The following is a 26,180-nucleotide window of genomic DNA, read 5'->3' as shown; positions in this document are numbered from 1 at the left end:
TTAGTTTTACGATACCTCATTTAAAATCATCATCTTTATCATTTATGAAATCTAATGTTGTTTATTTGTATATAATTTAACATGTCGTATCTGTTATGCTTAATTAAATGTTAACATAAACATCAAGCCTGTATTTCTAAATGGGGTAGGCAGAGCACACAAAACGTTCCCGTTTCAGAGCCATTTTTAGTATTTTTAGGTCTAAATGTTAAACTTCGATTTTTTCCTGCATTATTTCTTTAGGTACGTGTTTAGCATATTAACACATTTTGCTATTCTTCTAGAAAGCCAAGTCGTGGCTAAAATATTTTTCCCGTATAAGGCGCTTTGCCAACAATGACGGTACTCTTTAAAAGAGGTTACAACAGGATGCGGCTATTTCTCAGCTTTTGTGAAAGGTCAGTTATTATAATGTAGACCGTTTACTAAACTGGGCATGTCTCGGTGAAAGGCAGTGTTGAATGAGGTATCTTTGAGCATTGGATTCGCAATGGAGATTTTGGTCAATCTGACACTGCTATTATCTTTGCATGTATGTAAATAGATACATCTTAGTTATCTACAGTGTTTTTTGTTCTAAAAAGATCTTGCAGTTCACAAAGCTGATTTAAATAAATGGATACAGTAGAGGTAGCGTGTTAATTCCTATGGAGTTTATAAAAGGTCATTAATATTTCATTACTATTCATGGTATTAAAAAAGTCCTGTGCAATAATGTAAACCACGTGAAAGCTACTGATTACTAATACGTTATACATTACTAATATTAATTGAACTATGGAAATAAATCTTCTGTGGAAAAAACTTCTTGTACTCAACTTTTTTTTATTTATAATGTTTTGCCACTTGTATCGTATTATTAATTAGAAGTCATAAATTAAAATAAAATAAAATCGAATTATCGTGCAGGATTTTTTAACACTATGTTTAAGCTACTCTAAGCATCCCTCTGTCCTTGACGACCTTCCGAGAAAGTCCCAAGCAACTTATGCCTATGACTTATGTACGGAGTAAAAGTATTTGACATACGATGTAACAACAATTAAGTACAACCTTGCCTATGCTATTTTCAATCTTGCGGCTTACGCAATAGGAGTCTTGCACTCAACTTTTACTTTTTATAGCGCTAACACGGCTCGCAAACATGCGGACGCTTTCGTTGAGGTTTAGGGTTCTTTAAGATGTTAGTGAACCCTGTTGTAAACATTTGCAATAATAATTACACAGGAAGAATTATTTTTACTAAAACTGGCCATGATGAAAACGATTATGAAAATTTAACGATTATGTAAAAATTGTGTTGTATTCAAATACATGTAGCAAAGTAAAAAAATATAAATTGAAAGTAATTAGTAGTAATAGAAAATCGGCTCAATTAATTTTGTCAAGTAAGCAAAATAATTATAATAATATGTACCCGGTATTAATACAAATCTTAGTTAACCTAGCCGAAAGTAAACCCGGTGATTAGGTTTCTAGATTAAAAAAAGAGAAATATAGAGTAGCGGACTATAATGAATAATAATAATTTATTTATTTCATCAAGACAACATTGATCTCATTTTTGTTAGAGAATAAACCTTAAATATGGTTGGAACGTAAAAATTCAGTTTGCCAAAACATGTTAAATTATTTCATTATAAAAAAGGACAACACTCATGATCACCTGTATATTAACAGAGATAAAATATAATTTATATTATGTTATAACTCTAACTATAAAAACTTCTATATGTACAATTATTACATTATAAAAACAAATACACAAATACACAATTAATACTGTATATACACATACTATCTAAAGTGCCAAACGATTTTCCGTCATTTGACTGAGTTTGTATTTTTATCATGATATTATCCCAAAAGAGCTAGTTAAAACTCATCAAAAGTATCTAAAAGTCAAACACACGTGAAATCTGATAAGAGGTTAACTCGTATACATTTTGAAGCAGATTACTTTTGCACCACCCACCTGTCAAGCCCATTTTAGGAAACAGAAGGCCATGACCTAAGACCCTAATGCCTTATTGAGTCAAAGATTATCATATATCCATATTAGTCTGCCAATAAGTATGACTGTTGCTTAATATGTCTTATATTATAACTATTGACACTATATTTTTCCTTTTTAACCTTGTTTTCTATGTTTAATTTTTGTTATTTGACTAATTCGTGGTTTATAAAATAAATGTAAAAGCTGTATTTTTTTTCGTTCTACTTGATTTCATATTATACCTACTCTGTTCACTTTAGAAGTATTCAAAAAATATTTACGCGTTGTCTTCATATTTGGGTAATAAAAGAGCTAAAGAAGCGATACCTAGATTACCTACTAACTAATACAGTGCCCTTAGTGTAAGTTTTCGGTTACAAAATACGTCTCGATTGCGTTCGCGTTAAAATCTCAATTTGTATGGAAACACGAACATCGCAAACGTTCCGCTAGAGGCGCTGTTCGTGTTTCCATATAAATTGAGATTCTAACGCGAACGCGATCGAGACGTATTTTGTAATCGAAAACTTACACTAAGGGCACAGGGATCTAGGCACTTTGTTCCGTTATAGTAACACAAACTAGCTTGGGCTTGCAACTTCGCCTTATTTGTAGAACTCCATATCGCGTAGGAGTAATAACCCGTATTTATTTATTTTCAACATTGTCAATCGAACCTTTGTGCAAATTAGAGCTTTTCTACATTTGAGATTTAAGATTCTGGGTTGATGAGTCGACTCAGTCAAAAAGTTTTCTATTTTTAAATGTGAAAATTCGGCTATTTTGGCCCACACTTTCCAGTTTTCTGCCAAGGCCGAATATGAAAACGATCACATCTATTTTTAAAGTTTCATTAATTAACATACGTACTTAATTATAAATGCGTAGAAGGGTCATTTAAATTTAAATGATACAGTTTAAATAATGATATCTCACCACGTGTGCTGTATATTGAAAAGTCAATACCTTAGTTTTAATTGCTCATGTTAATTTAATGATCATTTATAATAAGTAGACAGTTTAAGTTCGATTTTAGTTGCAGTTCTTACCATTTCCTTTTAGTTTCCAATATTAGGGTGCGTTGCCACCAGAGATGTGCGAGGATGCGTTGCTAGGAATCAGGGATGTTACACATCCGTTTCGGTTCCGGTTCCGTTAGTTTTGAAACAGAAGTTATATCGGATGTCAATGCTTAGCGCGGCGGCCAAACTTGAACGGCGTACATCAAAAACATACAGGTTTATAATCGCGCCGCTTGCCACGTGCTACAATAACATCTCGTCCACTTATCACTCGGGCTCCGGCTCTGGTTCCGGTTCCGTTTTCGGTTCCGATTCCGTTTCTGGTTTCGATAAACAAAATTGAAAATATCTGGTTCCGCTTTCGGTTCCGATAAAACCACATCCGTTACATTCCTGCTAGGAATGTGTAAACCTAAAAAACTAAATTAAAACATAAACTAATAGAAACGTTCCTCGCAACACATCCTCGCACATCTTTGGTGGAAACGTAGCCTTAGAATCTGGAGTTACGTTTTTTATGTGTCAAAAGTTAGAAAAGTGAATGTTATAATTTATAAATGTCGGGCGGTTTGTTTAGTTACGTATTTGCTAAATGAAAGCTTCGTTTGCTCAAATTTTATTTGTTTAGGTTAATTTTGGTTTAGTTTTTAAAATAATTTGTGTGCATTCTAATCTAACCTAACCAACTTAGTTAATAAAATTATAGACTAGCGTTTAAAAGCAGCAATTAGTGATATTAGGCTTCTTTTGTTTTTTAGTTTCTTCTTAAACAAAAACGTGAATAGTGGTAAACAAAATGCATATTATTAATATGCATTATATTTACTCAGTTGTATGAAGTTGATCCCGTTCACCTCTATAGAATCATTCTGTACTAGTTACATTTTTTTACGAAGTATACCCACAGAACCCAAACAGCTTGTGGACAGAATTTAACACGTTACGTCAATTTGTGAAGAACCAACAAGTGGATGTGATAATTCACCCGTCACATGCCATCTGCGATACGAGTATTGAGACCTCAGTGTGAACCGAATACTGTGAAATAAATTTATTGTGCTACGAATAATACGCAATTTACCTAAAACAAACCTAAATAAAAATTAAGTTTTTAATGCAAGCTTTTGCTTTTTTTGTTGACTGTACTGTAGTCTAAACTACAGCGACTTTTTTTAATAATTTATGTCATAAAGGTCATAAACACTGGTTAAAGCTACCTAGTTAGTGTGTAGCTTGTTACCTACCAATATACTAGCAACAATATAATAGCTTTTTAACACTTACTTACGAATGATAATTATTTTTATAAGTGTGATTTTAAAAATCGACTTCTATTGCTATACTTAGTTAAATAGATTAGATTATATTTTTATCATTAGAGTTAACTTATATCTAAGTCAGTGATCATGTTGGTATGTATAGTTAGTTATTTCCATAGCTTTGTCTGGCACTAATGAGTAATAAAATGGGGGGTCTTGCATTGACCTCAAAGAACCTCAAAAATTCGGCCCACCGCGACGCTCACTTCACGTCAAGTTTATTTCATTTTAAATAATCGAGCGCATAATCGAATAACTCAAGATTAAGCACTGACATTTATTTAAGCGACTTTCTCTTACGTAACTCTAACCACAAAATACCCCAATAAATAAAGTAAAGAGTAAAACAACATTCAATTAATTACAGACGGCCATCAGTGACCAAAGTAACTAGATATCAAAGCCGTTTCACCTTGTTAGAAACTGGAGGTCTTCCTATGTTGGTATGTTATTACGACATAGTATACCACAAATATTAAGTTGCATCATCGAGATAAAAGTAAACGACTCGATTTAGGGGAAAGCAAGGATAAATGTGAACAGATAAAACGTTTTTATTGACCAAATAGTTGTTAATAGTACTTTTTTATTATTTATGAAAATAAAATTGTCAACTGATTAAGATTGGTTTTTTGGAATCTTTTTGTATTTTTTATTTCAATTCCAAATTTTTTGTTACTTATACGGTCATCCCGTAAAACCTATATTGAAAATACAAACTGAAATATAGATGCACAGAAAAACCAGAAAATAAGACCAGCGCTGGGAATCGAACCCAGGTCCTCGGCATTCCGTGCCGTGTGCTATACCACTACACCACCGCCGATACAGACACGAATTTCTTCTATTCACCACATATCTCAGCTTGTGTTGTTTCTTATTTTGTCAACTGATGTTTAAAAGAGAAGCAAGTGGAGCTGTCTTCTTCTAATGACGCTGGCATAGACACGTAGGTGCACCTAAGCCTCGAAAAATAGGAAAAAAAACCGGCCAAGAGCATCTCGTATACGCCCAAGATAGGGTTATGTAGCCATTACGAAAAAGCAAGCACTAAAAAGTAATAAATATAAAGTAGTTCATTTATATGGCAAAATAATGTCGGGAATCAATTAGTTACAGAAAGAAATACCTAATACAATTATATTCACAACAACAAACAGGAAGGATAAAGATAGAGACAGAGTGTGTCATTGCGGTTGCGAATTGGGTACTGGATTTAAAATACTTATACATTAAAATGTATTGTTCATGTACCTAAATGAAAATTCCTCTGTAACATAAAATTGTATACGGATGAGATGCCGAAAAAGCAGTTTGTGTATAAAACAGGTGCCTGATCTGCAAATTGACAACAAAACACACATTAAACTTACTTACATAACGATAACAATACTTGAAAAGTACCCTAACATGGAATTACCGCGGTTGGCAAAACCCTCCGACCGCAACGCATGCACAATCTGCCAAATGACTGGCATTAGCCACAGTTCCGTGATTATAAAATTTAATTAACGCTCAATCTGTTATTAGATGTGAACATAGAAAACTTACCTATGCATAGGAGTTTTATGACGAGACTTTGGAGAATTTAGCGAGTGCTAATTACCTAAATATTATTTGTGTCTGGCGATCACAAATTTGGAGCAGCGTTTTTGGCCGAATATGAAGAGAAGTCAAAGTCTAGTGGCTAAAAGCTTTAATGGTGGTCTCGTCAACAAAAATCTAAAATTAAATTTATTTAATTTTGGTATGTTGCCTCCGCTTTTTACGATGAATTAAAAAATTTGAAAATAAAAATTCTAAGTCGACATACATATATATGAAAAACATTACAGAACTGATACGGCAATTATGTCAATAATCTGTTTGGAAACGCTCAACTTATCTTTTTCACCTACCATATTCTAAAAACTGCAAATAGTACTCGCGGATATACTCTAATGACAGGACTTAGGTAAGCTTACCCTTTACATTCAGACCCCGATTAAGAGACGTTAAAAAAACTGTTAAAAAAAATCAGAAATGTTTCATCGAAATTTGAATATGTTTTAAAACCTTTATTGTGGGAAACCCTCTTACAACGCTCTTCTAAAACTCACTCCGTTTACACTAAATATATTATATCCATAACTTTTCGGGAGGGGGGGGGGATATAAACAGTACACTCGGTCAGCACACATCAACACTCGTGACTAGAGAATGCGAAACACACAGTAATAAAACGTTTATTCGCATTTATTATTCAATGTCTATTTTGATTGTACGTAGACAATTTATAACTAAATTTAGATAGGCTCTTTAGATTTAATTTTAAAACTAGATAAAATAAACACTCTACGCATAAGGCCTTATGTCACCTAGAATAAGAATAGTTGCACGAAGTAAATATTTTTCTATTTAAAGTTTAAAAAAACCTGACAGTTCAAAGCCTTAACCAATATCCTCAACCCAGAGTTAAAATTTGCAAAAAATACGTTTATGATATGATGTAGACAAAAAACAATTACTTTTGCAAAGTTCCCATGGTATAGGAATGTCTGTAATAAATAGATACCCTAGAGTGCGAGCTTGATATTCCATAGATAATAACAGTTATAATTAAATTAGTTTATATTTATCATAGACACCGCGGTCTTTCTCCAGTCAAAGTATCTAAGGCTTCAACATCATGTATAAGCTGTATTAAGAGCAGTATAACAGCTGTATAATTGCCTCTCGTAAGTAGCTGTATCCTCGAAGGGACGTTCCCACGCGCCAGTGGAAATAGAAACTGCATCGGCTTACACAGCCTATAATTAGATGAGGATAACGTCTTGGATACTGCCTGGCTTTATAAAGTTTACTGCGGAGTGATATTATTCTGTTATTCTGTATAGTTACTTAGTGGGATAGTGGGTAAAAGATGGCAATAACTGTACCAAGGTTTCTGAGCAACATTGTGATTATGACTTTGAAATACTGTTTAGCTGGTATTAGCTATTTTTTTATGGTCTTAGTATCTAATTTAAAATGTTATCTGCAACCTCTTCTATGTTGGATTGTTTACTAAGATGAAGGCAAATGACCCAGGAATCAAACTATTTGACTGTACCTACCTAAATAGTATTTTATTAACTTTTCGGAAAGGTTGCGAAACCTCATCTGCCTGCACCTACACGTCTCACTTCAAAGCATTAACCTCTGGGCGGATTAGGAACTTCTCACACACCATTGAATTTCTTCGCAAGTGTGTGTAATTTTTGTCGCGATATTTTCCTTCACCATAAAGAAAGCTCAAAGTAAATTTCAAACGTAATTAAATTGAAATAAATATCTTTTTATTCCTCTATATAAACTCTTCTACTGAAATTTACATTCATCTACTTAAATGTTCAGTAGAATTATTTAGAAAATCACTTCAAATTAATCGAAATGTCGTTTATTAAATTTTTTTTATTCGACTGGATGGCACACGAGCAAGTGGGTCTCCTGATGGTAAGAGATCACCACCGCCCATAAACATCTGCAACACCAGGGGTATTGCAGATGCGTTGCCAACCTTAGAGGCCTAAGATGGAATACCTCAAGTGCCAGTAATTTCACCGGCTATAAATATTAATGTAGATAATGTTTGTCTTTAATGCTTATCTATTCGTTTGACTTTGTTTTCGAAAAAGGGCCACGTGGGCCGCAATAGGCATATATTAAAATAGAAAGGAGGTTAATATATTTTATAGTTTTTGTGATTTTCCGATATACGTAAAGCAGCAGTGCTTGCACTGTTGTGTTTCGGCGTGAAGAGTAAGACAGCCGGTAAAATTACTGGCACTTGAGGTATCCCAACTTAGACCTCTAGGTTGGCCACGCATCTGCAATCCCCCTGGTGTTGCAGGTGTCTATGGGCGGTGGTGATCTCTTACCATCAGGAGACCCACTTGCTCGTTCGCCATCCAGTTGAATTAAAAAAAAATACATTGAAGTCATGTTTCTAACTATAATAGTTATTGTGTTATGTCGTGTTTTGTCACATTTAAATATGTCTATTCCAAATCTTTTTGTTTCGCATTCCTACACATTTAGCTGCGACTGTTTTTAAAATAAATAACACACATGTGGAATAAGTAGTCTTGAAATTCAAGTGTCTTTAAATTCATACAAAATATTTCAACAGGTGGTTAGGATAGGTTCATTGACTGAACCCCTCTGTAAATGTTTTGCGGAACTTTTTATTTATGGTTAAAAAATGTTTCCATACACATAGCACATGCTGAGTCGGCGCATTTTCGCGGCTGTGCCGTGACAACTTTTATGTTTTACAACCTGAATTGTTTGCTTTCGTACAATTGCCATGGCATGTTTGTGAATAAAGTTTTTTTATCTATCTACAGAGAGACAGATGTACTACAAATATTCTTCAATCCAATTGGGTTTTTTTGAGGTGTGAAACCCTAAAAATTAAGTACACTCCTCTACAGTAACATGTATCAGTTATAAATCCTTAGGACCACCAATAGCGATATAGAAAACGCGAATCGAACGTTCTGCATGGCTCTCGACCTTTTCGCCTCGTAATAAAGGTCCGAATCGATCGATGCGAATCGCCAAAACACGACACCACATTTGCGAAGCAGCTTTCTCGACATTCTTGTCCAACCCGTCTGCCGCGCTATCTTTTGAACGAGCGATGTCGAGCGAGAACGAAGTGAGATTGCATCACTGTGTTAGAAATTCTAGGTGCGGGTATGACAGGAAAAAAGAAACGGTGGTTTGTGTATGTAATACAACGAAAATAGAATCGGTAAAGCGTTGAAATTAATTAAAATAAAATTAATTCTTAGGGATATTGAAATGAAATCGGCCAAGTATCGGTCGGACTCGTGCACTGAGGGTTGCGTACAGATTTCTACGTAAGTATTTTAAAATATACGCTTTACAGGACCATAATCTATAATTATTCAGTGTTAGCAGAGCATGCAAGTAAAATGTACGAAGTAAGAGGATATTTTACCCGACTTCAAAAAACCATTCAGCTAAAAGGCAGTTGAATGGGACTTTAAAAAACATTTAGAAAAATTGGTTTGGCTTTGGTCAACAAGATGCTTAGCTACCAATACTGTGAAATGAAGAGCTCCAACCGTTTGACTGTAAAAAACCGTGACAGATCGTGTATACATGGAACCCTAAAAATAAGCCATCATTTTTATATTTATTTATTTAATCATTATAAAGTCATGTACATAATATTGAATCAGGATGTTATAAAATATGTATAAGTCAGGATATGACGCCCTGGAATGACATACAATATAGGCTTAAAAACTAAACAAATATTTAATATCGGCGAAGAGACATTTCTTTATTAAAATTTAATTAAATTACGTTATAAACTATCATCATTAAGAAAGTCCTTAACCGAGTTATAACATTTATCAATTTTGAACATGATATATTTAACATTTATCAATCAATAAATTTTCTAATTTCTTTTTGAATAAAGTGTTTCGGGATTCAAATTTTATTTCATTGGGGATTTTATTACTAATTAAAATACGTTTATAATGGGGGCTCTTCTTAAACATCTGTAGGTTAGTCTTTGGTAATAATAATTTATTCCTATACTTCGCCCTTTATTTTCTCAACGAGCCGGCTGGCACTCAATTGCTATTTTAAGATTGCTGGATTGGTGACATTCGAAAAATAGCTGATAAAGAGCCGATGCTAAAAATGGAAAACTAAACGTTAATATGGGGATGAAAGTTCGTAAGGAATTCCAAACTTATTTACTATAAGTATAATTATCGGAAAAATGTGTAGCTATGCTTAGTAAGAATGAAGTCTTAATTATAATCCTACCCTCCTAACTTACAATAAAGGACGTAAGGTGTCAAGAGTTCACTATGAAGAATTAGTCCTTTTGTGTTGGCAGGGTAGAATACACGTCGTATTGCTAAAATATGGCTACCCGCAAAATATTTATGTTTTAGAAAGAATGGAAGAACAAAAAAAATTGTTTAGATATAAAGCAATGTATTAAAATAGCTTATTTTCAGTAAACCGTAGAGGTTTCTATGTGCTATTATTGGCAGAATAGGTACCCTAAATAAATTAAACACTTTCCAAAGTTACTATTCCACGCGGACGAAGTCGCGGGCAAAAGCTAGTATATGCATATTTTGCATAAGCTTAGCTATCGTAAGGTCGCGGGTGAGCAAGGAAATTCTTTTAGTTCATTGATATGGACCTCCGCAAAGTAACGCCTGATTCAATAAATTAATAAAAAAACATATTCCTCGCAACACATCCTCACACATCTCTGGTGGAAACGCTGCTTAATCATCCTGTGTTACACCCACAAAAAGCTCATAATAACTTCAAACAACTTAACATAACAAATCCAAATTAACGTAACCGCCATCGCCATCCTCCTATGGAAATAGTAACCTTAGTAAATCGAGCAATCGGTTAATGTCAATATCTAGTGCAGGCTTGAGCAGCCAACTGGTTTTAGAGATCGAATAGCCTTAATAAACCTATAAATACCATACCTATAAATAAATAGTCTACTTTGTTCAAGTTCAAGTGTTATTTTAACGACTTTTGCAGATTCTAGGACTCTAATGACCTTAGCTACTTATTTTAGTAGGTATGGCTAATATCGATACATTGCGTTTTTTTTATTTTTCCCGTGCTTTAACAACTCGATTCCCACCGGGTTAGCTTAGGTACCTAAATTTTTTTACGTTACGTCACTAACTCATAAATGAAAAATATGGTTAAACTTGTGTATACTGTTAATGAATAAGAATATTTTTTATTTAGCAATAAAGTTACATGGTGCACAAAAAATTACAGAAAAATACAAATAACATCATTTGACTTTTCGACGGCCTTCGTACTAGACTCTGGGTCTGTATCGCTAGTGCCAAATGAAGTCTTAAAAATACAAAATCTCTAAAAGTATATAAATAGTTTTGAACTTACTTTAAGTGTGTGTATGATTGTGTGTGTATACGTGTGCGTGTTTGCATGTGTTTGTGTGTGTGTGTGTGTGCGTTTTTTTACAGGCGTTTAATTGCAGGCTTTAAGGAGATCTTCCGTATCTTGGTAATTCAGTTTAGCTAGATGTTCTTCTATAGCACTTTTTAGCTTGGCAGCAGATAAGTCTTTGGGGTTTTTGATTTTTTTTGCAAATTTTGTTGTAAATGTTTACATAGGAGTAAGGAGGCAGATGTCTGGCGAAACTAGATTTGATTGATGGCAGAGGTATGCTATATACGCGGCGAGAGGAGAGGGTAGTAAAGTCATGTCTTACTTTCCGATGAGTAGTCACGGCTACGTTTGAATGAGAGGTGTCTATCAAATTAAATTATATTGTTTATGACAGAGTTCTGAGGTAACAAACATAAAAAAATACAGCCGAATTGATAACCTCCTCCTTTTTTGAAGTCAGTTAAAAAAATTAAGTTATGTTATAAAAATATAACTAAGCAATTATAAATCGCACACGGCAATTAGGATGTGTGTGGGTGGTGTGTCAAATATCACCCTGGCTTCTCTCTCACCAGCCGGTGTTACAGAGTAGGTACTATTTATTACTTATTCTGTGGTGCTCAAATACTTTTTGCCTAATCTCACTCTCGACAAGACCTATAGATCTCCCATCGATCAGCGGCTGCGGAAGCGCACATCCCATAACGCCATTGTCGGCGGAGAAAGTGTCGTGCCATTGAACTTGATCTTAACGTTAAATGATTGGCTGGGGCCGGACGTTGGGCGGTTGCTGATTGGCTGGATTTACTCAGTTTGCATATTAACTCTGCTGAAAGTAGGTCCTGGGTGTCTACGTAATTAGTTGGTCTTTTAACCCTTACCTACTGGAAAACCTTTTATATTTCGACATGTACCTAATAAAATAAAATAAAATCAGAATATTTAAGATTCCATAAAAATAGTTAATACGTAATACAGAGTATTACAAAGTACATTTTATATGCATTTTTTAAAATTTGGAATTTGGAATTGAATTGAATTCTTCGACTCATGGCCAGCCAAAAATTTTATATCATTTATTTACGTTACACTCGTCTCTGTCTTCTTCTTTTAAGGTACGGAACCTTAACAATCTTTAATGCTAATTCTAAAAATGTTACTAAATTGAACAAATAGACCGAAACTTTACCACCCCATTCACTTACAACTCGTTTCCCAACATTTTTGCTGTATGTAAAATACAAATATTGCAATACCTAATGTTCTTCGTTACATAACAAACTTCGGCAAAGCGTTAGTTGTAAGTTTGTAACATAAATAAAGGAAATGTTTTTAGCACATTGCTCCATAAAACTCGAAAATAATGACCATTTTCCACACAGAACGTTTCGTGAAACGCTTCAAAAACAAAAAAACAAATATTGGCCAAGCTTTAGAACGTTCGGACTTCGAACAAAACAATTTCTGCAATAGTGGTTAAACTGAAGAGTCGATCATTAATATTATTTTCCATTGAAATGGATTTTCAAGGATTCTACGCACAAAAAGCTGAGCATTTTGTGTTTGGTCATAAATTATGTTTGTTAAGCAACTCCGTCGCGAACTGCCGTGAAATCTCGTACTTTGTTCCTTTTAGCGGCGCGAGCGCATCAAACCGCAATTTTCTCGCATGTCTTTTTTTGTCTTTGAGTGAATTGTCACTGTACGCGGTGTGACATTACTGTTTATGTTTCTTGTTAAATGACTGGAAACGGTTTATTTTACAATTTTTTTTTATTATTTAGTACCTTTGTATACGCCGTGCTTATCTTAATTTCCGTTAACTTTGACAGATGGCTCAGTTCATTGATATAAACAATCAGGTGATTAAATTTGTAGCGGAAACGAATAAAATGTTTTTTCCAAAATATTGATTGAAAAGATATAACATTTTATCATCGATAATATACTCGTAACTTTACAGAATTGTAAAAACCACAAACATGACAAGTGACATTGACGTCAGACAGAGAGAGACATCCATCAAACAAAACTCTCTCTTTTTAACCTTCTTTTAGGTACATGTTTATTTTTCTGGTGATATTTTTACCTTGTTATATTTAATTATGTGGTGACAATACTTAAAACATAGGTAATTAGAACTCCATACCCTATTGGGATCAGAGTTCAGAGAGTCAATAGGTACCTTACCTATTCCTTGTTTAAATCTTTGAAAACTTTAAAATATATTTTAGAGGTTCTAGGTCTAAGGGTTCAGGCTGAGCGAATAAGACTCAAGAGTATTTATAACATAATGCGCAAAACAATAACGGAAACAAAACTAGCCAAACACACCTTTTACTTTTACCACAAACAATGGAACACAATTTTGACCTGTTACATTCTATTTTCATACAAGTTACCGACCATTCTCAGATAATTCGAAATAACAGGCAAAGCGGTAAAGGTTGTGTTTGAGACTCGATTTATGTTGATGATATAATTGTGGGAGGTTCTTAACTTTTAAACTGTTTAAAATATAATTAAGAATAAGAAGTAAGTAATGGGTAAAAATAAGTTACGAATATTAGCATTATGAAGTTCCTTGTGTAAGTTAATACCAAATTTTGACAAAATCCAACCAGTAGTTGGTGCTTCAAGAAGTAACAAACATCTATCCATTCATAAATCTATCCTCACTAACTTTCACGTTTCTTTTATAATCTTAGTAGAATAATAAAAGGTCGTTTAATCTACAAACAACTACAAACTATCAATTCAGGAACTAACAACTGTTTCCACACATCCCCTCCAACACCTAACATTGTGGTCATCTAACGTAACATCAAACGAGTTACATTATGTCACCATCTTCCGCCCTTATGTCGGCACATGCATTGTAGCTCTTCCGTGTATCTCACCGTCACTTACCACTTGCCGTTGCTTAGAGCCAGTGTACATTGCGTATTTTTTACGTTCAAACAACGCACGGTTTATAAACGAGCAATTCGATATTTGACAACTTCTGTATTTGGCATATCCTACGAAAAAATAGATAAACAGCCAATGTTTTGCGAAGAAAAAATACAATTTTTCTCTATGCAGTCGCTATGGTGCTACTTGTGTGTACACATTAGTATTTTGTTCTCTGTCTAATCTTGAATTTCAAACCTTAATAACTCTACTTATAAGCAAAGGTAGCTTAAAAGTTGTTTTTCCGTTCAATACCGTAGTCACTTCGGCAGGATTTGGAAGTAGTCGTGTGCTCCGAATTTTCACGATGGGAACGGATTATTCACTACATCTCTGAACTGCGTTCTATGCGGTATATTTAGTGTGCATGGAGTCTTACCGCTCACCACTTACCGACAGTAATGGTGGTCATAGTCACGGAGGCTTACTGTGTAATGGTGCCTTAAAAGGCATAGACGGAGCGCGGTTAGAAGTAATTCAATTTCTTTTAAAATGAACTAAAAGAATTTCCTTGCTCACCCGCGACCTTTAAAATTCTTTTAGTTCATTGATATGGACCTCCGCAAAGTAACGCCTGATTCAATAATTTATCAATTTCTTTTGTTTCCATCGACAAAGAATCGTACGTAACTATTGGAAATCGATATTGAAAATCACCCGAAATATCACTCGGAAGTGGTGAAATATTGTGCAAATTTTGAAATGCGAGTAGAAAATTATATATATAACTATGTCAGCTGGTTTAAATTTTTATTAGAGACAGGTGTAAGTTTGTAGTACCTACCGATACCGACACAGACTTTTACTAATGAATATTTTATTAGTACTATGATCTCTTTTTTTATTTACGACAGCTAAAGACAGGAATAATATTTTTTGAGAGGAACATGCACCACTATTATGCATAACAAATACTCGTACTGTATTATCCCGGAGAGTAGATGATGAAGATGTTACGAGTATATGATAAATTTACTTAAAGTATTGCGAACGCGTCACTTTGCAGTCTAATCCTAATCCTTACCTCTAAGTAAAACGTCTTAGTAATCCTACTGAACCAAAACTCTGACGTATGAGCCAAGCCTAATCAAAACGCTTTAGCTTCTGCCTTAAAAGCGTATCAAATTTCTAATGGCTCCCACTAAAATATGGCCCGGCCATTGTCTAATTCGTTAATGTCATAAGAAGATTACATTTTCCCTTATAAGTACTATAATGAACCTCTCACCTTCGTTAACTTCACGCAACCATTCGAAGAGTTGCGCAGCTTAGATCGTAAGCTCTAATATTATTGATCGTAAGCACATTTTATGATTATTACTAAGAAATCTATACTTTATTATACTCTTTTCCACTTTAATAATCGTGCGTTCTTGCGTTAGCTGTTACTTTCGATTTAACTTAAATAAATTCATTGACTTGCTTTTTAAATTATTATAATGACGCAAACGTACATAAATGTCTGGTAATCGTTGGATCGATTCATTTCATTAGTAATTCACTTTAAGTAAAGCCTTTCATCACTTCGTTTCGAATGTAAATTGTATTCATTCGTTTACGTTATGAATATGAGTTCTTTATAATCTGACATTATGTAGCACGATGATATTAGGATATCAGGTATTAAAAGATTAGCATAGGACTGAAATTAAGAGAAAATCATTTGCAGACTTTCCATATCGATCGATAACCTAAGTATTTATATTAATTTACCTATTACTACGAACAATTTCTAATTTCTGTGTAATTTATTTTTAAAAACTGTTTATGTGTTTATTCATTTTCTTAAACTCTGTGTCATCATCATCATCATCATCAGCCGGAAGACGTCCACTGCTGGACAAAGGCCTCCCACTTTAGAACGCCACAATGAACGACAACTCGCCACTTGCATCCACTGGTTTCCCGCAACTCTCACGTTGTCGTCAGTCCACCTGGTGGGAGGCCTGCCAACGCTTCGTCTTCCGGTTCGTGGTCGCCACTCGAGGACTTTTCTCCCCCAACCGTTATCTGTTCTTTGAGCGCTATGGCCTGCCCGTTGCCACTAGCACTATTGCTTGGCAGTGATGACTTATGGCTCTGAGACGTGGTCCTTGACTGTTGGCCTCTTAGAGAGGCTCAGAGTCACGCAACTAGCTATGGAGAGAGCTATGCTTGGAGTTTCTTTACGCGATAGAATCCGGAATACGGAAATTCGTCGAAGAACTCTAAGTGTAATCGAACTCAAATTAAATAGGGTTCTATAATCTTGTCATTAATTTATCTACATTTACTAATAACACCTAATGAAAACCAATATTAATTTGAAAATATTTGCTGATTTGAAACCAGCCAACTAATTCTAATCAAGTAATACTACATCAATAAGTAAAACAGCACGAATACAAATAATAAGCATTGATTAATCAAATTAAAACTCATCATTAATAACTTCCCTACACTCAATGAAAGACGTTCAATTTAGTTTCCATATAGCGCTAGATTACATATAAAAGATAATCCATTAGAGCATTTTGAGTTTGATTGATGATATGACATTATAATTGTTATGGTTGAAGTGAGAGTGAATATTGAAAACGATTGTAACCTCATTGTAACACTCAACAAACGTACAGATATCATGGCACCTCTTCCAAATTGTCGAGACCAATGAGTGGTGATATTGCTTATGTTATGTACATGACCACCAGTATTCTGTATTCGATGTTGTATAGGTACATACATTTATTTTGATGTGGTTATTCAAAAAATTGTTTTGTAACTGCAGCAGTCGGTCAGCCAATTCAATTTATATTCCGGGTCCGGGATAATACTGAATTTTCATACGAATTTCCAAAGATTAAAACAGTGTATCAGTGTATGTAGTTCGAAGCACATTTGTGCAAAATTGCATGTCCAAAACTTTTCGGTTGGGATTTTGGGATTTAAATCCCGATGCGTGGGCATATCAAGAAAATAGCCTGTGTTACTTTACTCTGAGATACAGTTTATTTTTACTTACCTTATTATCTGTAGATACGTATACAGATCACCCAAGTGTATCTACAGTTTCGCGACGTCCTGAAGCATCGGAAAGAATATTAAGGTAAACGTCCGAATGCTCGACACACTAATACCCAATACACGACACCCTGCTGTCATCTCTACTGCTAATGACATAAGATTAAAGATGCCAACTATTGGGACAGTGGCGAGCACTCGTACGTTTACCTTAGTTGGGGAACTCCTGATTTCGAGGTTGTATGTATTCATCCTTTCACCTGTTAAAATGATACGCCATTCATAGTTATTCAACGTTACGATAGCCCTTTGTATTATGTGAACCAAATGTAATAGATATCAAACTACAATGTGAATTATATCTGACCATCTCAGGTCATCGTTCTGCGCAATTTCACATTACACAACCGTTCGTATCGTTTTACGTTTCTCGTAAAAAGCATCTTTAGTGTTATGTACCACTACCATTAGTTTACAGTGACCGTACTCGATAGCGACGGCGTAAATTATTTGTATAGGCGCTGTACAATTCTCTTGTGTGCTTTGCTTTTACATTACGCGCGAATGATTGAAGTGCGGATAATTCAATGGTTATAAGGTACGTACCTACCTAAGTATAATATTGAGCAGAAAAATTTCGACTGAGAAGCATGAATGGCGTTGACGGGATGTCAATAAAAAGTAACTATTAATATTATTTGTTAATTTCCTTTTCGTTTTCGATTTCTAATTTCTTCCGTGGAATGCTATACCTACATGCAATTTAAATAGTAGATTGTTAAACAAGGGTCTAAAACAAGCCATAATGACACGAGATGTTTAGCTACCGAGCAGAGCGAGGGTGGCTATAGTTCGAGTGGCATTATTGTTGTTTAGTCTCGCGATAAACACTCTACTTTTCACTTTGAATGCGAGGAAAAAATACAATGTTTTGTTCAAAATTACAATGATACTTTTTAAAAACGTACGCTTGACTAATGAACAGGCCATCTATTCAAAATTCAAATTGTGTTTCAGGAAATTAAATCGTGTTTTTTTGGTATTTTTGCACAGTTGTCATTTTGAGGTTATTTCCACGCCTAAAAATCCTCCATTCACAAACAACGTGTTGGCTGTTTAGGGGTTTCCAACGTAAATTAAAACAAAATTACTTTAATCCCTAGAGAATAAAAAGGAGCTTTAGTCCGGATGTACAGAGACTAAAGTAACATTTTTAAGAGCATGAGAAGTGAAAAACAATTTTTTTAATGCGCTGTCTGTTGACACCGTCTGTTGACGGTTTTTACAAAATGGATAATTAGTGAAAATACCTACATTAAAATGACAGCTAAAACTTAAAAATTAAGTTAATTAAATTAAAATGAAAATTAGATTAGAATATTTTTTTATAATTCCTATTCCTATTTGCAACTCACTCCTACTCCTATAGGCAGGAAATGATGTATCTGGGTATAACATACTTATAAGTAGGTAATACAATCCAATCGTGCATGTAATATCATTGCATACATTTTTACATCACCCCAGCTGTCATTACAAAAACGTATCACCACATTCTAATTTTACAAAATCTATTCGAGATAAAGCAAAAAGAGTTGCAACTCTAATTGCCCAATTACGATCATTAGGTACATGAAGTTTAATAAAAACACAAAACCGGCTCGGATCCATTAAAAATAAATAAATCTGACAGCAATTTATCACACCTGTAACGAGTTAGCGAATTGCGATGTCAGTAATGTAATACAACATAGATATTTATTATTGTTTATATATTTATTTTATTTAAAGACTTACCCCCTTATTCATAAACGACAATCAAACCTATTTTAGTTAAAATGCCGCTAAAATTCGTTTGTCCTTATTTGTCACTTCGACATTTGTATTTGTTAGAAAGGGACAAAGCATTTGTTAGTTAACATAGGCTTGTTAAGTTTTATGAATAAGGGGGTTAAGCTTTAGTATAAAGCAAAGACCGGGATGCAATTACAAAATAAAAACACCCATGAGCAAGACAAGCGAGATATGGTTGTTTTTTTTTCTAGAATATGGTAGGTTTTAGGCAAAGACGTGAATCCAAGCGAATTTATTTTTATAAATAATAAAAACAAATTTCTAAACGTTACGATAAATCTCAACAACCTAAAAGTTCAAAATGGGTTACTAATAAGTACTTAATTCAATTACATTAAGAAAGCTTTAACTTTCGATTTGACCAAAAAGTTAATTTTCAGGTACCTGGTTTCTATTCAATGAACTTAAGTAACTGAACCTTCTGTCGAAGTTAACATAAAAAAAAAACGGTGTACATACACACGTATGTGCTTCTATCGACATGTTATCTTGAATTAAAATCAAGATCAATTGGCATCTGTTTTAAAACGGCCCCTGAAGCGAACGGCCCATCGAAAGTGAATGCATATTGCATACCACTTTATTATTTTATCTTATTACGTTTACTGCAACTCTGTCCGTCTGTTAACGCAACTGGCCCCATTTCATAAGTTTGATGAGTTCTGAAAGTGATTCAGCAGAACGTGTAACAATCGGTTTTGGTGTGAATTTTTATTTTTTATGTTGACTTTTCGGCGAGGTAATGATAGATGATATAACAGCGGGTCGTGTGTAATGTTGAAAATAAGAGTTGATGTGAATGTAATTTGAGATATGCGCTGATGTTTTGAATAAACGATCTTATATGAACTTTCCTATTTGTAGTGTGAGTTGTTGACACACAGCTTATATCTAGCTACTTATATGTATACTAATGCGCCTGATACGAGAATGTTTAGAGTTCAAAATAAAAACAGAACATTTATTCTAAGATAGGTATAAAGGAAAAACTCACTTTGGGTAATCATTCAGGAGAAGTTGAAGGAACTATTCTTGGAGTAACTTGTAATTTTCATTTTAGAGTATATATACCCACTTAAAAACTCTGCTACCAAAGTTTAGTTCCCCAAGTATTAGGTAATTTTTTCCAACCTCCCTGTGGTTTTTTTTATCCCAGAAACGTATTTCAAGTAGATTTTAATAATCTGTGATCCCGGTGAACTTAAACAGTGACATTCAGTTTATATTTTGTTCTTATTTGACGACCAGATGGCCTAGTGGTTAGAGAACCTGACTACGAAGCTTGAGGTCCCGGGTTCGATTCCCGTGTCGGGGCAGATATTTGTATGAAAAATACGAATGTTTGCTCTCGGTCTTGGGTGTTTAATATGTATTTGTGTATGTATCTATATAATTATATTTATCCGTTGCTTAGTACCCATCACACAAGCTTTGCTAAGCTTATTTTGGGAGTAGGTCAATTGGTGTGAATTGTCCGTGATATTTATTTATTTATTATTTATACATAATAATTATACCTAAATAAATTTTATACGCAGGCCAACTTTTGTTGATACCAAATAAATAGTAAATAACAAAACAAATCATATTGTACACAATAATACATATAATAAACAGTTCAAAGCATTATCATTGCAACTACATTATTATACTAGCATCATGAATACCAAAGATCCATTTGACGTTGAGCAGATGCGTGTTACATCATTTGAAGACCGGACTAACATTATTATACTTGTACGTCTTGACAGGTGTGAGTTTAAGATGCAAAGGTCATAGTATAATTACTTTCCTGTTGCATATAATAAGTTCATGTAGCAATAGCCCGCAAGCTGCAACTTTAAAAATCAAAATCAAAACTTTTCTTACCGTCGCTTTCTGAAATAACATCCTTTTTAAGAAGAATGCGCAGAGAGACATTTGGAGCTATCTAAGTAATACACATCTCTCAAAAATGAATACTTAATAATGAGATTCAGATATCAAGTCACATTTAGGCAAATATTTTCGTAAATCATTTTTGGTTGAACGTATCATAAAAATGATATACTTACATCGAATGATTCACAAAAAAGTATTGACAATGACAATCACTTTTCTAACATGTTTATCAGTGTCTTACAAAAACTATACACCGAAGACATCCGGAGCATGTATGTTTATTTGTTTTACAAAGCGAACATTTTGTTTGCTGAGTCGAAAGGATTGTTTTACAGAACAATACTAATCGTACGATGGCAAAAGTAGGCGGCAAAACTATTGTTGCCTATGATGTTCTGTTGTTAGGTATTGTTGTTAGCGCCTACGCTTGACGCAGGAGTAAATCACAATCAAGATTAGATGTTTACTCTCTTATCTATTATAAAAGCTTAAGCTTCAGGTAATTTTCGCTGTTTTGAACATTTCTTCTTTTATTTTATGATTTAAATTCGAGTTTTGTTTCGTGAACCTGGATTTTAGAAAAGCTCGATATTTGGGCACAGTTGCAAGCGCCATGACCACGAAACAACTGGAGATCGAGCTTCTCTAAAATCAAGGTACGCGAAATAAAACCCCCATTTAAATCGTACAATTATTAATAATAATAATTTATAATTCATTTATTTATTCAGACAACAAAGATCCATACATTATTAGTAAATTAGTGTGGTATTAATAAAATTTTGCATTATAGAGTATATATTTGCATTATAGAGTAGATACTAATGACCTCAATAGTATATTAATGAATAAAAATGTCCCACTGCTGGTCAAAGGACTTGCCTCCGCCACTCTTCTCTATCATGAGCATGCACCTGTCAATCATGCTGAAATGCGCTCAGGTCGTCCCGCCATCTCCTCTTAGGTCTGCCTCTGCTCTGCTCCTTTGGCCATCCCTCGGAACATACTAAGGGCTACATAAAAAAATGAATAAATAATACCTAGCCAGTCAGTTTGTTCTAGTTTTCATGAAAAAATTACACATTCACCAATAATTGTTCGCCTGGCGAACTTCTACATCCCAGTACCATGCCTTTCGAGAGTAGTGATGCCCACGTGAGTTCCTACCCTAAATTTGATTTGTTAGGTTGATTTCCTGATATTATTATTTACTCGCCTGCTTTAAAAATCTTACCGCCGTTTGGGAACAAGGCAAAGGGTGCTTCGAACCAAGTCGACCAAGCAAATTGCGTTCCCATCTCACAATAGTAAAGATCGCGACCACAACAAGATTATACAGCATGTGACACGCAAGCCTACCACAGACCGTATAATTCGAGCCGTGGGAGCGAGGGAAACGTTTTGTTCGTTAATAGTTAGGTTGGTTTACAATGTTAAAGACTAGCATCTTTTAGTAATGTTTTTTGCTTGCACAAGACAAGAGTGCCTAATTCTAAAAGGGATTACATTTTTGCCTTAGGTAATCTTCCCTTAGGTGAGATAGAGTCGGACAGAGAACAGATGACCATTGGAGCCGAAAATTTCTCGAATTGGAGGTCTATGTCCAAAAGTGGGCTTCCTACAGCTTAAAATGATGATGATGAGAGCGAAGCATGTCCCTTTCAGCTTTGGCAAAAATGCTTTCGTATATCTGTCCGGCTGCTCTATAAAGATCGCATTTCTTACCGGATTTCCTTGAAATTTTGTGAGCAGGCTCGATTTCGATTTTGGGATTGTTTTCAAAATATCGAAGCTATGTACGAGTAAAAACTATATATATTTCAGACACTTTGCGAAGTCTACCTAGCTCACAGAGCTACAAATGATTGCTTAAATCAAGTATAAAACAAGTTACTTATTAATAACTACTTGCTCGTAAGTGGCAAAATTAACGGCTACTTCAACGAGGCAGTCAATTATCGTAAATTATTTGAGTCTGACAGCTGTCAGACATAACAAAACTGTCGGGTTCTGTGGACTTTAGAGTGCCATCATCGTCTGTAATGACGTATTGATTAGATGTCAAAGATGGCTTTTAATTATCGTCACCATGTTGCCTATCCATTGCTTACTTAGATATTTGATCCTTATCCTTAGTACATACAATAAAGACAATTTATTTTAGAGCATTAATTTACAAATTAAATTACTGATTATAACAAAATTTTACTCCTAAAAAGACATAGAAAAAATAGAAACTAATTAGGTAATGTACAATTATGAGTTTACATACATAAAAAAAGAACTAACCTAAGATAGCTTAACTAACTATAACAATGAAAATTATAAAAAGAATACCCCGTCTAAAAGATCTGCCTGTGGCAGGGTTCCCATGACGCTGGCCGCATTACCCCTTTGGACCGCAAGTGAGATCCGCTGGGATAAGTACGCGCCAGCTCTTGGGTCCCCAGAAGCGTCGACCAACCGGGACGACAGGGCCTTTATAAAAAACTTTAGGTAATTGTTAATAAAAAATATTAAATATTTTTTTTGTTTTAAAATCATCACCAAATTATTGTATTTTTAACGAAACCACTTTCGGTCACACGAATTTTTTACTGAATTAAAAAATAATAAGTACTTTCACCATCGTACTATGCTCGCCCGAACAATAACTCGCCCGAAGTGACTAAAATTGCGAATTGCGACGTCGTTCAGTCATATGGTTTACCTTGTGGCGTTGATATCAAGCAGCGGGGTGCGCGGACGAGATCAAGCGGCGCATGGCTGTCACCAGGTCCGCCATGGATCGGCTCGAAAAAAATTGGAAAAACAGAAATATCACAAAAGCCACTAAAATGCTACTTATCACGGCATTGGTGTTTCCCATATTTCTCTACGGCGCTGAGACGTGGACGTTACGAAAAAGCGAGAAGAAGAAGATTGACGCTTTAGAAATGTGGTGCTGGAGAAAAATGCTTGGCATATCCTGGACGCAATTTCAAACCTATAACCTAGAAGACCTGTACCTCAGCGGTCTATACAAAAGAAAGATACCTATAGGCAAATCTATCTTTTAATTTTCGTGACACTGTGTATTATACAGCGTGTATTTTTGATACTACCTCAAACTTTAAGGGTAGTTAGTGAAGGAACTAATTATCACATTTTATTATGTTAAAAAAAAAAATTGATTTATTATTTTTCTTTAATTAATTAACACGCAATGTATCACTACGTGATACTACATGGCCGGTAGTACTGTTAGGTAGTTACTCTGTTATAGGTACTACTTTATTTTTGTTCAAAACGTCGCACTTGTTGACGTGACAGCTGTCACAGAACGCTTCTCTCTCATATCAAATTATTGTACGCATAACATTGCGGCTCGAAAATATTTAAAAAAATAATTACACTCTGGTAGTTAATTCTAAATTAAAAATTTGTTTTGATATCGGTTCGCAGCACTTAAATCTTCGTCTAGTTACAGTTTGAGGTACTATCAAAAATACACGCTGTATTTTGGTGCATCTCTGATTGGAACTGGCAGTTACGTGCATAGTAGTTACAATTTAGGTACCTTAGTAAAAAAAAACTAAGGGGCTGTGTCACCATCCATTGATTAGCGTTAACCGACGATTAAATGTGAAGCCGTCTCCGTCTATTCGAACAAAACAAATAAAGACGGTATCACACCTAATCGCCAGTTAACACTAATCAATGGATGGTGAAACAGCCCCTAAATCTCATTTGTTCCACAGTGTTCAACTGCCAGTATTTTTTATACAATTCAAAGTGGAACTACATAGGTTACTACATGCGTACTTCGTACTTCCGCCTCCTTAAAAATATCTATAATCATCGTCAATTCATTACCAGTATCAACATGTTATCAACAGTTCGTTTATCAACGTTCAGCAACATGCTACTGACCTGTCTTTCCCTTTAGATTGTCACAAAAAAGCCGGAGACGGCAACAATAAACACTTTATCTGCCTCATCGTGAGAATAAAAAACCACAATGGCATTGGTTGCCTCACATTTTTTCTGCCACTTTTCATTTCACCTTAACCATGACGCCTGTATTTTTAACGGATTAGAGTCCATAATCGCCCGAAGTGAAGATGAGACATGATAATTTCTCTAAACGACGGATGTTATGCAAAAACCACCGTAAACTGACGCGGCTAATTTCGGATAAGACATGCGTGGAACGAATTTCTGTAATTTTGTTTAGATTTATCATGCTTTGATTGATTTTTCTCAAACATGACATGAAATATTGACGTGTGTTACAAATAATAGGCCGAGAAGTATCGCGCGGTAGTATTGCGCGCGGTCACTCTAGCGGCCTGCAAAGAGATTTCATACAACTTTGCAGGCCGCTGGCCGGCAATGCGACCGTCTTTTGTTTCAACGCGCGCTCTGCGACGCCAGCGCCGCGCCAGCAGCCAGCGCAACACGCGCGCACACAACAGGGCGACCAGACTAGCATCCGGCCAGCTTGCTTTCTCGTTTTTTTTATTTTATTTCATGTCATGTTTGAGAAAAACACTATACAAGCCTCGGCCGAAACGGGGGGTTGCCGGACTCTAAAGTAATGTACTATAATACAGCTGCTTTTAAAGTGACTTAGTGAGTTTTAAATATTATCTACACATACAGAACATAAAAGTACCTAATTTAATGTAATCAATAATTCAAGCACTGTCGGTCCGAGGGAAGACTCATAATAATAATATAATTAATTAATTATTATTATATAGTTAATTTTTCTCGCCTTCCGTGACGTCACCTTACACGGCGTATATACATAATGCTTGTTTTTAAATGAATTTATAAATCTGAAATTTTAATTTTATTGTTTTTACATTGACATTTAAATTTTTACTGAATTATTGCCTAATGTATCAATTTTTACATATCCTTGACATTTTGGCCATTATTCTTTTTTAATGTTAATTTCAATGTGTTTTCATTCTGACGATCCCTTGAGGAGAACCAGTCTTATTTTAATTGATTTCATTCACATCATGACATGCTTAGAATTGTATTTTTTATAATTATTACTAATCTTACTACCTTTGACGATTTCAATACAAATTCTTATAACTGACATTTATGTAAATTATAATGTAATGATATATTGAATGAATAAATAAACTAAACTATGTTAATAATATTGTACCTAATATTTTTTAAATTCAT

At 34.6% G+C, this 26,180-nt stretch overlaps 1 protein-coding gene across 1 annotated transcript in view; it reads left to right on the top strand.

The window, feature by feature from the left end:
* The window catches only part of LOC141434720 (uncharacterized), a 77,536-nt gene that overhangs the window by 9,548 nt on the left and 41,808 nt on the right, over positions 1 to 26,180 (top strand). The window lies entirely within an intron of this gene.

Source organism: Choristoneura fumiferana, chromosome 14, assembly GCF_025370935.1.
Source record: "Choristoneura fumiferana chromosome 14, NRCan_CFum_1, whole genome shotgun sequence".
In the NCBI taxonomy this organism is placed as follows: domain Eukaryota; kingdom Metazoa; phylum Arthropoda; class Insecta; order Lepidoptera; family Tortricidae; genus Choristoneura; species Choristoneura fumiferana.
This window is presented reverse-complemented; position numbering and strand designations above follow the sequence as displayed.